The following is a 16,936-nucleotide window of genomic DNA, read 5'->3' as shown; positions in this document are numbered from 1 at the left end:
GGGGGGGGGGGTCAAAAATCGATGACGTAATTTATGGACAGCCCCTTAGCCCATTTTGCCAGTATTTCTAAGGCAATTGGGTACAGCGGACCGCAAGACCAAGATTGTGTACGACATGTGCAATCTCGGATAGAAAGTCACAATTATAGTAATTTTGTCTGGCTGCGTAGTTGTAGCTAGATTAGCGGAGATAACGGTGTTCGTGGAGACCGGGGTTCGAATCCCGGTAAGGCATTTCTTCATGTTTCTTGTATTATCCTGCAATAATATGTTACACAACGAAGGCAGCAAAAATATCTGACACGATTTTATTTGTAGAGCCTAAGAGCGTGTCACATATTTTTGCGGCCTTCGAAGAGTAACATATTATTGCAGGCGACTGTACTGATATAAAACGACTAACAACACTTCTACTATTACTATTAGGTCCACTTGCACCATTCCACTAAATCGGGGTTAACCGGTTAAACCTGGAGTTACCATGGTTACCAGTAGAATTTGACACTGAGTTAACGGTTTAACTGCTTAACCCCGGGTTAGTGGGATGGTGCAAGTGGGCCTAACTCGTCTAATTTTAAAACAACCTAACTCACAACCGCCTCATAGTCACACCTCACACCTACAAAATTAAGCCCAATTTGCTGTAAATTCAACGTATATAATTTTTGAAAATAGAATAATACAGTCAGGTTATGCGTCAACAACTTTAACCCAATCAAAAGCAGACTCTGCTACTTTTCATTAAGGTCGATAATCGTTTTATTTTTCAAAATAGAACGTCACAGGAACTGAGCATCGTCGCGAATATGCGACGATTAAAACTAAACTTTATTCCAAGCGGTTTAAGGTTGACTTTCTTTTGTGAAGGAAGTTTATTACAATTGTCAACACATCATTGAAAGCATTCCCACGATCATAAACGACAGTTAACGGTTACCAGTTTTACTTGATAATTTCACTTTGACACGAACATGCGAACATGACAAAAGGTGCTCGTGAAGTTTTTAACAGTTATCATAGCCATACCAAAGAGAATTTAGTATAGAGGTGTATTGTCAAAATAAAATGTAGTGACTAAGTGAAAGAATAAGAGCGTTAACATTGTCCGATCCGATTTTATCAAAATAATATAACCCAAAACTGATGAGGAAAGTAAATTAAACGAATAAAAACGATTATCGTTCCAAAAACTTGTTATTTAATTGTACAGCGAATTAAATAATTCAAATAAGTTAAAGTGACGTCACAAAGTTTGTGACTCCCCCCTCCCCCCTGTCACAACATGTCACATTTTCTTGACCCTCTCCCCCCGAATCGTGTGATGTAATTAATGGATGACCCCTAGGGGGTTGTGTCTGATTTTTAATTTAATAGATTTAATACTGCTAAAACAGGAAGTGGAGAGTTGTATTTTTTACCGAGAAAAAGCACTGTAGTATTATACAGAAGTGAGACCAAGCGTGCAAAAGCTAGCATGCAGGGGTTTTACACGACTTGTAGTAATGACCACATGATATTGACCTTTAGATGGGGTCAAATAGTGGCCAATGAGCACATGAGCAGTCAATGACCGCGTGCGACCAAGGCTTTTGCAATTAATGTAATGCTATAGATGCTTTAAAGATTCATACCAAGGGGCTATTCATAAATTACGTCATTTCAAATTAGGGGAAGAGGGGTCTGGACATCGGATGATCGTAGCATGACGTAGGAGGAAACGGGGTCATTCGAAGCATGATTTTTGGATGATTTTAGGGGGGGGGGGGGGTCAAAAATCGATGACGTAATTTATGGACAGCCCCCAGGGATGTTGCGGATGCCGATTTCTAGACATTCCGCGGATGCGGATATTTAAAGGCTACCATCCGCGGATGCGGATGTCAAGATTAGGTACATAAAAAACGTCAAATATTACATTTTAGTAATTTTTATCATCATTTTAGTAATTTTTATCATCATTTTAGAATTTTTATCATTTATATCGGCGTCCGTCTTAGACTAAAGAGCTCGATCGACGAATCACAAAAACGTAACGAGAGTCCTATTGGCTAATGATGAAATTACCTATAACTTACACCGCCGCTAAGATGTTCCCGTACCGACCTATTCCACATCCGCATCCGCATCCGCGCCGCATCGATTTTTTGCGGATGCCGTTTTTGAAAATATGCGGTAGTTCCGCGGTTGCGGATGCCAATATTCGCAACATCCCTGATTCATATACAGTCAGCGGAAGTAGGTAAAGAGGAAGGGGGGATCAGGTTAGGCAGGGGGGATCAGGTTAGGCAGGGATTCCTTTTTTTAAGCAACCCATGTCGGCCATGTTACACTACAAAACATAAAACAGACATGTTTACTGTTTACCCCTAAAACTACCTACTGAAATGGGGTTGGCAATAGTCAAAGGTTTTCATAGATGGCGCCATCATAGCTTGCCCCTTTCTCTAGTATGGCTCTAAGAGATTTGGCTTAAAGGGCTGGCACATCCAGGCCATAAAATTCCGAAAAAAAAACAAGAATATGACACAATTCTAGAAATTGACAGGGCAAGCTATGCTGGCGCCATCTTCCCCGGGACTGAAACTATCTCTATGCCAAATTTCAACTAAATCGGTTCAGCGGTTTAAACGTGAAGAAGTAACAGACAGGCAGACTGACACACTTTCGCATTTGTAATATTAGTAAGGAAGTATGTATTTAAGGATTTAAATTGAATTGCAGAAATCGGCCTAAAGCTGGCTTGTTTAAAAATATCAAACGCTGCATTCAGTTTACATTTTACTTAAATACCAGTGGGCGAGATACGACGCTTAATGTAAACAAGACATTCTATAAAAAGACCCGGAGACACAGAGGGCGCGGCTTGTTACATTTAGACAGAAGCCTGAATAGGGGGCAAGTTTCCAAAAAGTTGGAAAAGTTGTTAGAAATTTCACAGAAAGCAAAGTAAACTTTCATATTGAAAATTTAAAATGTCTATTCCCATTTTAAAATATCAGGATTTTTCCGAAAGTTTTCCATGTGAATGTTTCGTAATTTTGGAAACATTACGAGTATGACGGCGCATCAGTTGGAGCAACTGTCCTCAACAAGTCGCTGCCCCAATATTACAGGGTTCTATGTTACATTTACAATATTACAGGGTTCTATGTTACATTTACAATATTACAGGGTTCTATGTTACATTTACAATATTACAGGGTTCTATGTTACATTTACAATATATAGTGAATGAAAACATTTATTTACATACAATATATATACAGTGGTACTACTAAACGAAATTAATAACTAGATAAGAGCCTCGGTAGAGAGTACCATTTTGTACCATTTGGTGTTGAAACTCTAGGTCCATGGGGTCCCAGCGCGCATAAGTTGTTCGCAGAAATCGCGAAGCGTCTGGTTGACGTAACTGGTGACCGAAGAGCTGGCGGCTACCTCGCACAACGTATCAGCATTGCGATACAGCGAGGAAATGCCGCCAGCATCCTTGGTACAATGCCTCAAGGGCCTATTTTAGATTTAAGCTAGTTATATATAGTTGAAATTCGACTTCATGTCACTATGACAATGTTCAAATTTCAGTTCGATAAAAGTGAAACATAGAACCCTGTAATATTGGGCCAGCGAAGTGGCAAGTTAAATATCACACAACGGCTGCCTATTTTAAAAACTTGCAACACTGAACGCCTTGACAATTCCGAAATTTTAAAATAAGAACGTCCGTTTCCCGCCAAGTTCATTGGCACTTCCGTTAACTGTCAATTGGGCTCCGTCTCAACGGAAAAAGGACGTATGTGCACATCGCCGACTAGAATTAGTTACATTACAACGTACTTTAATAGGGTCGTATTATACTGTATTTAAAATAAATCATTTTACACCACAATGAAATAAAGCACCAGATAATTATTAGAAAAACACAGATAGGAATTATTTCTAAACACAAGTTCTATTTAAAAAATCGGACAGAAATATAAAAAGTAGGTGAGTTGACCGTGACGTCCTGATGTAATGTTTCATATAAATTCCATTTTAGCAAATCGTTTTGACAGTTCTAAAAATGTAACTGATTTGACTAGTAGTAGGAGAATACCCTATTGTTGACTAGTTGAGGCATTTAGGGTTCACTTTACATTGACCATTTCATACCGTTAGCAAAGAGAATAGAGTGTATAGAGGCGGATTGTCAAAGTAATTATGTAGCCACTGTAAATTTACTGCCATCTTTCGAGAGAATATTAACATATCAGCATTGCGATACAGCGAGGAAAAGCCGCCAGCATCCTTGGTACAATGCCTTAAGGGCCTATTTTAGATTTAAGCTAGTTATTAATTTAGTTTAGTAGTACCACTGTATATATCTTGTATATACCTACCTATGTAAATAAATGTTTTCTTTTTCATATTACCAATTTATTTATTTATTGAAGGGTACAGTTAGGACAAGTTAAAGCATCGTCATTGTAAAGCTTTATTAGAAGTATAGGAAACATAATAGCCTGTATTTATTTTTCAATAACGCATCGTAATGAACGATGATTTGCACTTGTATTGTAAGCAAAAACGGCATTCGAGTGTTGGTAAAGAGAAGAATGTTTTTTAATTTTATACTTTAAATTAAACGAATGTGCCTTCGCAATAAGTAACTTATTAAATGTGGCTTTCTATTACTCTTTCTAGCTAGGAAAGGCACATGGAGCATAAGCACCCTTTTGGCATGGAACGCCACAAATATTAAACGCCGTGGCAGCTCCGAGCAGCACTTACTCATTACGTGCTGTAATAGTACTACCACCAAGAAATATAGTTGATTGTGTCACAAGGGAGCAAAATGGCATTTTTACGCCGTCGGCGTACATTGAATCCTGAACGACGCGAAGGATTCTAAAATAGAATCCCAAGCGTAGTGAGGAATTCAAGTTTTAACGCCCAAGACGGAAATAACTTTGCTAACCATTTGATATATTCTGCTTTTCACAATTCACTCACTTATAAGAAAATCATTTTCATTATAATTATGCAAAAACTGCCGCCCAGCCCAAACAGCCCTTTTTGGAATAAATTAGGTGAATGTGAAAAATATAATTTTGTAATAGCAAACTTACGTTTCCGCCAACGGTGTCCAGGTTTCACAACCTACTTCGTTGCATGGTTGCGTGTCTGAAAAAAGAAACGTAAAATCAATCATCGACCAATCCACACATTAGGAATAACCTGTAGCAAATTCCGCTTACGAAAACATCGCTTTTTGCCCGATTACGGCGAAAACAGGTAAGTTATGAGTTATTGTGTAAATAGTTGGATTAAGTACCCAACAGTCAACGAAATAGTATCAACTATTATAATTTTGGGGGCAGATATAATCAGTATAATCGCTATGAATAACATTACTTTTCATGACATTAATATTGACAGTGGAATTATTAGAATAAAATGAAAATTCTGCCAGTTGGAATTGCAGGCCAGACACTATCAATAATCTAATCACATAACTATTGACTGCATAGTAATTTACCTTGAAACGCTCTTATTCCCTGAACAATAAAGTCAAGATCATTTTTAACACCTGGCCCGCTTAGCAACTTCTGCTGCTGACTGTACTCAGGGTTATACTATGTGCGGATCAGAAACTAAACTAAACTGAAAATATTGTCATACTTTGTTTCCGTACCAATTTATATACCATTTCGTTTCATTAATTTCTATGCAGTCAATATTTATGTCATTAGACTATTCAATCAATCAATCAATTTATTTATTCACAGACTACAATGGTCCATTGATAGTGTCTGGCCCGCAATTCCAACTGGCAGAATTTTCATTTATTTACTTAATTTATTAGTTTTTATTTATTTAATTTATACATAATTTTAATAATAGTTTATAAGTTTTGTTATTGAATAAAACTTAAAATAGCTTAACATGACATTGCTACTCGATTAGATCAAATCTCATCGAAGACTACACATGGCCTAAGGGGCTCTACATAAATTACGTCATCGATTTTTGACGATTTTTGACCCCCCCCTATAATCATCCAAAAATCATGCTTCAAATGACCCCATTTCCTCCTACTTCATGCTACCGTCATCCGATATCCAGACCCCCCCCCCCTAATTTGAAATGACGTAATTTATGAATAGCCCCTAAGTGTGTCGGAGCTCGGTCAATTATTTATTGATACGGTAACGACCCAGCACAAATATCTTACATATCCAATAACGGTACTAAATAGGCAATAATTATCGAGATTTCGTTAAAAAGTCAGCCAAAGTCGGACTCGCACGTGGATGGTTCCGTCCGTTTGTAGGTACGTAGCCATCAGATATATCGGTGCGGCCGAGTTGTTCAACAATATCTGAACACGCACTCTGGCGCCTTGATAATGAGGGTTTCCGCGATCGAGATTTTCACTAGATGGCAGCACCGTGACGAGGGGTCTTTTTGACAGCTGCTGTCAAAATCCACCAATAAAAAAAACATGTTTAAACATGACTGGTGGATTATGACAGCTAGACCTCTCGCCACGGTGCTGTCATCTAGTGAAAAACTCGATCGCGGAAACCCTCATTGAGGCGTGTTCTATGATATTCAAGTTTCAATACATGCACACAGATGATGAGGTTACAGAGAAAATTTACAGGGTTTATAAATATCAGGCACATTTATGTAGGAATCATAACAGTTGTCTAAAAGAGGTCGCTTTTTACCCCCTTATTCATAAAACTTTACGGGCCTGATTTAATTAAATTATGTTTTATCCCTTTCTTAAGCAGGCCACTGACGAGCCTTCCAAATGGATGCCGTTACAATGGATTCATCCAAATGGACGGCATCCTAATATTAAACATTGTACGTTTTTGACATTCACGGACCGATTTTGGATTGCAGCCACGCTATTTGGACTGTTGGAAGGCTCGTCAGTGGCCACCTCTACAAATACATAAGTGACAGATAAGTATAAACGATTATTAGCTAACAGGGTATTTTCCTACTAGTCAAATCAGTTACTTTTTTAGAACTGTCAAAACGATTTGCTAATATCATGGTATAATAATATACTCCGCCTGGTACTCCATTCCCGTCTTTTCTAGGTCACCTAACTGACACGGGCTTACGTCATCATGTGACAGCGCTATATGATAATATGCGATAGCGCTATATATAGCGGCCATGTTGTTGTGACGTAGCCCCGTGTCACTCTGGGAATGGAAGACCATGTTTTATTAGACTATGGCTAATATGGAATTTATATGAAACATTACATCGTGACGTCACGGTCAACACACCTACTTTTTATACTTCTATCCGATTTATTAAATAGAACTGGTGTTCAAAAATAATTCCGATCTGTATTTTTCTAATAATTATCTGGTGCTTTATTTCATGCATGGCGTAAAATAATTTATTTGAAATACAGTATAATACCCTATTGAGGTTTGTATACCGTGTTTATAAATAAGGGTAAGTCTCTATTTTTGATGAATTGTTTTTTTCTGTACCCTTCCTTTCACTGAGGTGTGCAAATAACTATTTGCAGTTTTCTATTTTTACACATGACAACTCTAATTCCTAATTATAAGTTGTTCGAGAGATCGATGCAAATTATAATTCGTCATTCGCGGGGCGGCGGAGAGCGCCGAAATTTTAAAACGTAACAAATATAAGAGCCTCGGTAGAGAGTACCATTTTGTACCTTTTGATGGAGTTGAAACTCTAGGTCCATGGGGTCCCAGAGCGCATAAGTTGTTCGCAGAAATCGCGAAGCGTCTGGTTGACGTAACTGGTGACCGAAGAGCTGGCGGCTACCTCGCACAACGTATCAGCATTGCGATACAGCGAGGAAATGCCGCCAGCATCCTTGGTACAATGCCTCAGGGGCCTATTTTAGATTCAAGCTAGTTATTAATTTCGTTTAGTAGTACCACTGTATATATATTGTATGTAAATAAATGATTTTTCCATTTAAAAAAAATCGTCAACTATATCTATGTATACTGTTCGGGTACGGAACCCTAAAAACAGAGCAAAACGTTTAAGTCGTGACCATCTCGTAGTCAATAAATAGTGTAATCATACCATAAATTAAAAGTATTAAATTAATACTTTTAAGGCCGGATAGGTGTAAGTTCGTTGAAATATTCCGTTTCTACTTTTGGTGGGTAAAACTACTTCCTCTTCCTCGCGTTGTCCCGGCATTTTCCACGGCTCATGGGAGCCTGGGGTCCGCTTGACAACTAATCCCATGATTTGACGTAGGCACTAGTTTTTACGAAAGCGACTGCCATCTGACCTTCCAACCCTGAGGAGAAACTAGGTCTTATTGGGATTAGTCCGGTTTCCTCACGATGTTTTCCTTCAACGAAAAGCGACTGGCAAATATCAAATGATATTTCGTACATAGGTTCCGAAAAACTCATTAGTACGAGCCGGGGTTTGAACCCGCGACCTCGGGATTGAAAGTCGCACGCTCTTACCGCTAGGCCACCAGCGCTTTTTGGGCTCAAAACTACTTATTAACCTAAATAATGACACTTCAAAACTTAGAAGGTTCGCAATCCGTTGGAATCTTTCTTTACATATCAGTCATCATAATTAACAAATCAGTGGCAAACAAGCATACGATCCGCCAGATGGTAAGCGGTCACCGTAGCCTATAAACGCCTGCAACACCAGGCCCCTATTTCACCAACGTGACGGGTGCGACAATTCGACAAGTCTCATAGTTGCTGACGTCACAGGCATCCATGGGCTACGGTTATCGCTTACCATCCTGTTTGTCACCATCATTGTATTATTTAAAAAAACTTTATTATATTGGCAAAAAACAGGTATTTCTCTTGCGATGTTTATGATGACAATGATGACAATTTTCACAAGATTTCAAAGAACTTTCAGTAATTCTTGACAGCAAATGAGTTCTGTGTCGGAATTTCGTGACAATCGTCGCATTTCTTGTGACAATTTACATTAGCTTCGCAAAATAAATACTTATTAACTGGCGATATAGTGGAGTTTTTTTTTAAATTAACATGTTGGTGGCAAACAACCACACCGCCCGTCTCTGATGGTAAGCGGTTACCGTAGCCTATGGAGGCCTGTGACGTCAGTAACAGTGATGTCGACAATTGTCGGACCTGTCACGTTGGTGAAATAGGGCCCAGGTGTGTTACAACCGTGTTGGCATTTTTTTCCGATTATTCGAAGACATTTGGGAAAAAATGGCTTTTTTTTTAATATGATGATATTGTTGACGATGGGATATGGAGAAACCGAGAGAACTCTTCAGTAGTGGTCGAATAAAAATTACATAAATCTCGTTTACAAAAACGAAGTTACTTTCACCAATATTAACTTCACTACATATGTACACGTGCTAATTAATCGTGATATACGCACCTAGCCTACTAATTAAAAAAAGAAGAGTGAAAATTCTGCAAGTTAAGAATTTTATAATGACAGAGTATGTTGATAAGTTGATATAATCTTGTGATATGCTTGAATCTAAGAAAAGCAGCCAGTAAAAAGTCTCCTTTTATTCATATTTTCAATAGAAACATAATGTGCTTTACATAAAAAACGTGTACATTATTTTAAAACTTGTTTTACATTTATTTTCCTCTCAATAATTTATTAACAATCTTATTTCAAAACGGAAACCATAATTCTGCTCTCACATATTTACGGAGTTATAAAAATAAATCTCAAAACTGGCAACTCTAATTTGCTCGCATTCGATATTTAAAAATCAAATTTATTCATAGGTAGTTAAAAATAACAGCTGCGCTCCAAGCGAATATGATTCTTATATTCTCTCACATAAGGTCGCGGGTCGTCACTATTCTTACGGTTAAAACACTGCTTAGTAACTATAAAAGAGCGTAAGCGACATGTAAATTATATGAAGTTACGCTATTTTGACAAGAAGGAAAACTGGTTCTCAAGAGTTGACCTTGCTCGGAAGCAGTAAGCTAAATTGGGTCACTCGGACACAGCCCGGCTAGCTCAGTCGGTAGAGCATGAGACTCTTAATCTCAGGGTCGTGGGTTCGAGCCCCACGTTGGGCGAAACAACTTTTTGTATTTTTACTTTTTTTTTACTAAAAATTAGATTTGCTAAATGTATGAAAAGCGCGCGTCCATTTTATATTTATTTGTACTTTATGTACATATCCCTTTCAATAATTTTCATACATCACAACGGCTGAACCGATGTAAAAGAAATTCTTTAGGAAATATGTAGTCCCGGACTCCCGGACGTAAGTCGGATTTATATTGACACTGTCACACCTATCCGGTTTGATTTTTTTTAAACTTTCGACAGCGCGTCGATGCAAAGGAGGGTAATGTTTTACTAAACATAGAAAGCGAAGCGGTGGTGGCCGAGTGGATATGACGTCCGACTTTCAATCCGGAGGTCGCGGGTTCAAATCCTGGCTCGTACCAATGAGTTTTTCGGAACTTATGTACAAAATATAATTTGATATTTACCACTAGCTTTTCGGTGAAGGAAAACATCGTGAGGAAAACTGCATACATCTGCGAAGAAATTCAAAGGTGTATGTGAATTCCCCAATCCGCATTGGGTTAGCGTGGGGACTATAGCCCAAGCCCTCTCGCGCATGAGAGGAGGCCTGTGCCCAGCAGTGGGACGTGTATATAGGCTGAATTATTATTAAACATAGAAAGCTGAGATTCAAGTTCAACACACGACAAGATATTCAACAGACGAGACTGGTAGATAATGCTTTTGGCATTAAGTCCGCCTTTTGTACGATATGTTCTTTTGTGCAAAGAAGATACAGAGTTCAAGGGTAAAATGAATGAATTAATGATAACATACTTAACTATATCTCTAGCTCAATAGCATGTAATGTACTCGTAATGACGCCATCTAGGCTAGACGTCGCGACAATACTAATAGTAGTAATAGTCATAGGCATACCTTACATACCTATAATATAATATACTGATTTAACAAGCTTACAAACAGGCTGGAGGTTGAATGAAGGGCAAACTTTGAGAGGGTACGGAGAGGACGTCCATTCAATGTTTTGTTTGCTACAGAACTATTATATTCAAATTTGCTATTAAGGTGGTACCTTTTTAAGATATAATTTTCTCAAGAAAGGGACATAGGATATACTTCAGAGTATGTATGTACGGTCGCCATCAGATACATCGGAGCGGCCGAGGTGGTCAAAATATCTGAACACGCACTCTAACGCCTTGACAATAGAGGCGTGTTCAGATATTTGTGAGCACCTTGGCCGCTCTGATATTATATCTGATGGCGAGCTTACATACATTGTATGACTAATTGACGGTGTACCCTTGTTTTGCCGACAAACTCTTCATCGAATATTATTTCATCGACAACGATTCATCGAAACGTTAGTACTAGTAATATTGTTTGGCGTTATTTTGTTTCATATACTATTTATTTCAATTTTTCTTACTACGTAGAAATACTATTCTACGAATATTACTTGATCGCTAATTCGTTTCAAATTATTTTAATTGGCACAACTACTAAACATTGCAAGTCATTTGTTCGACGTATTACTTTAATATATGTCGTACTACACATTTATACATTTTTCTATTGTAAGAATTTTAGATTTAGGTTAGGTTAGAACTGCGACCCCACACAGAAACGAACGTCTATCAAAGTCGGTTTAGGTTAGGTTAGAACTGCGACCCCACACAGAAACGAACGGCTTTCAAAGTAGGTTTAGGTTAGGTTAGAACTGCGACCCCACACAGAACCTAACGGCTTTTAAAGTAGGTATAGGTTAGGTTAGAACTGCAACCCACACAGAACCAAACGGCTTTCAAATTAGGTTTAGGTTAGGTTAGAACTGCGACCCCACACAGAAACGAACGGCTATCAAAGTAGGTTTAGGTTAGGTTAGAACTGCGACCCCACACAGAACCTAACGGCTTTTAAAGTAGGTATAGGTTAGGTTAGAACTGCAACCCACACAGAACCAAACGGCTTTCAAATTAGGTTTAGGTTAGGTTAGAACTGCGACCCCACACAGAAACGAACGGCTATCAAAGTAGGTTTAGGTTAGGTTAGAACTGCGACCCCACACAGAAACGAACGGCTTTCAAAGTAGGTTTAGGTTAGGTTAGAACTGCGACCCCACACAGAAACGATCGGCTTTCAAAGTAGGTTTAGGTTAGGTTAGAACTGCGACCCTACACATAAATGAACGGCTTTCAAAATAGGTTTAGGTTAGGTTAGAACTGCGACCCTACACATAAATGAACGGCTTAAATTATTGTTACCAACCTATTTATAATTAATCCAAAATGAAAATGGCAGCCTTGCAAATTATATCTTCAAAATTAGAGCGCAAACTTAAAATTGTCGCTTTCTCAAAATTATGTACGTCCAGATAAACAATTTTGTATCTTAAACTACCCACATACCTATAATCGCGCTGAGTGAGCCGACTGACGTGACTGCTTTTAGTTTCGATAACGAAATATTACAAATTGAAATAATTTTACGCGTGATAAATTTTATTAAATACAATCCAAAATGAAATAAGAAAACCCGTAAAGAAATACCACGATATAAACTATATGCAAAATAACTCAAGTACCAATTAAAAGTCCCCGATTTAAATTTACTAGTATCGATTCTTCGACGCAATAACTTGTCGATGAAATGAAATTACTTGAAACGTTGTCTTCGAAATAACATTCGATGAAATGTCTGTCGGCAATTCAAGGGTAAACCCTAATTGACTATTAATATTATAAATATTATAATCTAAGATAATATAATAGTTTGTATGACTAGTTACATTTATACGAGGAAATTATTAAAAATGTGTTGTGTAATACCAAATATGTTGACAACAACACACTTACAATAATGTCATTAGGGTTAGTCATGAATGAGATTAATTATTTTCTTATAACAGCGTTAACAGACCAGTCATTTCCTTGAAATGAATAGATTTGTAAAGAATGTTAGTTAAGTCTATGTTTTGACCTTAAATAGAAATACCAGACAACTCATACAAAAGGCCATAAAGGTTCCGTCACACAGGCGCGTTATCCGGGCGGGGCGTGAATTTTTTTTGGTATGACTTATTTTGAAAAAAGGAAAACCTATAAAATAAACCTAGTTTTTCATTGTGTCAATAACATACTAAAAAATCGTGGAGAATGGAAAATATTTAGAATTGGAAAAACGTTTCCTCTTTTTGTATGGACGATCACGTGCTAATTTCTATATATACTTCCCTCTTGAATTTAATGAAAAGAAATTACAGGGAACAGTGTCAAATGGCATATTACACGAGAAATAGTATTAAACGTGATCATATATTTAGCAAGCTCTACTGTATTCCTTTACTCATTCTGTCTAATGGTAAATAAATTCCTATCTTTATGGACCTGTCTTCTCAAAACAAACAGCATCCCCCCCAGACACCATGGCGAGACACGAGGGGGACTTATCCCCCTCGGATTCCACGAAATGTCCATTTCAGAACTGACTCACCGGTGACTAACTGAAGTATTGTCTGAAAACTGATGCAATGCAGGAAAAGTTAGTCAAAAAATATATTTAGCTTCTAGTATTTGTGAGTATACAATATACGTTACACAGTACAAGTCAATGACCTTTTATTTATGTAGACGTGTGACGTTCATAGTTGACAAAACTAAAAATTGATCCAACGATTTTGACAACTTGACAGGTTGGCGTCACCCATACGCCTAACTAAATATAGGTTCCGGAACCTATATTTAATGGCTCACGATCGTGCGCCTGGTACCATATCTACCTCAATTTACTTACATCTATGGTACAAGTACGCCTAAGCAGTACCGTCTTTACCATAAAGGCTTGGCCACACACAGAGCGCGACGCAGCGCCGCGTCCGCGCCGCGTGATGCCGACGCGAAGCCTGGTCAAACAGGGCGCGCGCCGATCGCGCCGGCCTCACGCTCTCAACACGCCCTCAAGGCGCGCGTGAACGCGGCGCGGCCGCGCGGGAACGCGGCGCACCGCTCGCTGCCTACGTCCGATCCTACTGACGTGACCTTGCGCGACGCGGCGGGCCGCCGCGTTCGCTCGGCGCAGCGCTGCGCACGCGCCGCGCGGACGCAATGGGCCGCGCGGCGCGGGGCGCGACAGAAGCGGGGCGTGATACCGGCGGGACGCAGTCTGTTTGACGTCGGTAACCTGTTAGCATGTGCCGCGGTCGCGCGGCGTGGACGCGGCGCTGCGTCGCGCTCTGTATGTGGCCAAGCCTTAAGGGCACACGGGGCCCCCACCCTCAGGGGGCCCCGAAGAACAGACAGTAACAGTATATTTGATTACTCATGATAAATAGAAGATTATAGCAGAAAAAGGTTAGTTTAATTCGCTTTCTTTACTTTCCAAAAGGGCCCCAAATTCTTATGTGCCCAAGGGCCCCAGCATAGTTTAAGACGGCCCTGCACCTAAGGGACGTATTTACAAGTCTAGAACTTCAACACACTAAACCCTCGCCTTTGGTCAAGCGTATAGAAAAATACTAATGACAGTAATGACGATTTTGGATTTTACACAGCAAGGTCATTTTTAGGGTTCCGTACCCAAAGGGTAAAACGGGACCCTATTACTAAGACTCCGCTGTCCGTCCGTCCGTCCGTCCGTCTGTCTGTCACCAGGCTGTATCTCACGAACCGTGATAGCTAGACAGTTGAAATTTTCACAGATGATGTATTTCTGTTGCCGCTATAACAACAAATACTAAAAACAGAATAAAATAAAGATTTAAATGGGGCTCCCATACAACAAACGTGATTTTTGACCAAAGTTAAGCAACGTCGGGCGTGGTCAGTACTTGGATGGGTGACCGTTTTTTTTTTGCATTTTTTTCCGTTTTTTTTTATTATGGTACGGAACCCTTCGTGCGCGAGTCCGACTCGCACTTGCCCGGTTTTTTTATAAAATAAACCACTATCTCTAGAGTCTTTAGACACTTCAATCATTAAAATGCAGTGGGTTAGAAGATTTACTAATCATGTACTTTAAAATTTGGGTACTATTTAAACTATCAGAATAAAATATTAACATAACCTAATATACACTAATTGGGCGCAAACAGCATTGTGCGGCGCAAATCAGAATTTTTTGGACCTTTTTTTTGAGTGACAATTAAAAATATTACACACTTACACATATATGCGTCCAAAATATAACCCATTCTAACAAGAGTCGGTTAAATACAATATTATACCTACAGAATAAGTAATGTGTTAACATCTTAGAGCATTTAATAACTGCGGAGTCGCCTTTAAGAGCTTACCCCTCTGCCGAAAAACTTGCACAAATGTGCAAACTTTTGTATGGACTGACATGGCTATTGGTACGTTACGTACAAATCATGTAGAAATAGCAATACATTTGACGTCCCCTCCCCCGCAAAAATCGGCAGACTGTTTCGTACAGAAAATGACAGCCATGGCGTCTGCAGTTACTAAATGCTTCTAAGGTTAACATATACTATAAATATTAATATAAATTTAGACAAATAAGACGAGTGTCCGAGCGCCCGCAATGCGCAAAACCGTATTTGGGTCAAGGGAACCGTTTACGATCCAGAAGCGTTCAGGAGTAACAGGCATTCTGCACGTGACATGTGTGAAGGGAATACTTAGGGTCGAGGAGACCAATAGGGTACCAGTTTGACTACTAGTCAATTAAATCGAACGATTTTCTAATATGGAATTTATATGAAAACGAGTATGTGACGTCACGGTCAACTCACCTACTTTTTATGTTTCTATCCGATTTATTAAGGTGGTTCGGTTCGCTTTCCATACAAAAAACAATTGCGCTACATTAAGTAATTACACACTATTACTGCATAAATATGTGCGCATCAATGTACTTTCGAATGTTTATTTGCGCTAAATTGATAGTAAAACTTTGTTTTATACAGAAATTACGCAATTACTTAAATATAACGAAATTGTTTTTTGTATGGAAAGCGAACCACCTTAAATAGTAAATTAAAAATAACTGCTATCAATGTTTTTCTAATAATTATCTGGTGCTTTATTTCGTGCACGGTGTGAAATATTTTATTTTAAGTAGAGGAAATTTCCTTAGTACTTACTGGCAACGGCAACACACTAATAAAATAATATTAGACTAATACCATTCGAAAAATGGGCCCCTGATGTACATACAAATTAGGGGTCATCCATTAATTACATCACACGTTTAGGGGGAGGGAGGGGGTCAAGAAAATGTGACATGTTGTGACAAGGGGGAGGAGGCGTCACAAACTTTGTGACGTCACTTTAACTTCAACAGTAACCGAAAATGTATTTAAATTATTTTATACGCTAATATACACTTAAATAACTAGTTTTTGAAACGATAATCGTTTTTATTCGTTTAATTTTATTTCTTAATCAGTTTTGGATTATAAAATTACTAATATTTCTTTTGTCAAAAATATGTTGATAAAATATTAAATAAATATTTGCCGATTTCGTTAAAGAAATGTGACGTCACACCAGGGGGGAGGGGTTTGCCAAATGTGACCAAGTGTGACAAGGAGGGGGGGAGGGGTAGAAAAACCTAGAAATTCGTGTGACGTAATGAATGGATGACCCCTTACTGTGGTTTCGTGGTTTTGCGTGACAGGAAATTCTCGCAACAAAGTAAAACGGGAGTGTCTAACGTCTATAACCGGTCTAGTTATAGGGGTGATACTCGTAAACATAGCCGGCGGTGACGTCACCAGCCACCCCTTTCTGACCTCGGCTATGACTCGCCTTTTTATGCCCCTAGAGACTAGTGTACAATATAACATCGAGAATCATCTATGTTTCTAATTTATAGGTTTATATTAAGTTAAGATAAACGGCTACACATGAAACAAAACATTATATTAATTAAAGCCGTGTGT

The 16,936-nt window shown here is 38.7% G+C and overlaps 1 long non-coding RNA gene and 1 other non-coding gene across 3 annotated transcripts in view; one reads left to right on the top strand and one right to left on the bottom strand.

Annotated features, from left to right (window-relative positions):
• The window catches only part of LOC134803823 (uncharacterized), a 178,104-nt gene that overhangs the window by 145,662 nt on the left and 15,506 nt on the right, over nt 1–16,936 (bottom strand). The window lies entirely within an intron of this gene.
• Nucleotides 9,998–10,070, top strand: Trnak-cuu (transfer RNA lysine (anticodon CUU)). Its single transcript has one exon. It is a non-coding gene; the product is annotated as a tRNA-Lys (tRNA).

Source organism: Cydia splendana, chromosome 27, assembly GCF_910591565.1.
Source record: "Cydia splendana chromosome 27, ilCydSple1.2, whole genome shotgun sequence".
Classification (NCBI taxonomy): Eukaryota; Metazoa; Arthropoda; class Insecta; order Lepidoptera; family Tortricidae; genus Cydia; species Cydia splendana.
The sequence above is the reverse complement of the archived record's forward strand: the minus strand, read 5'-3'. Positions and strand labels throughout refer to the sequence as shown.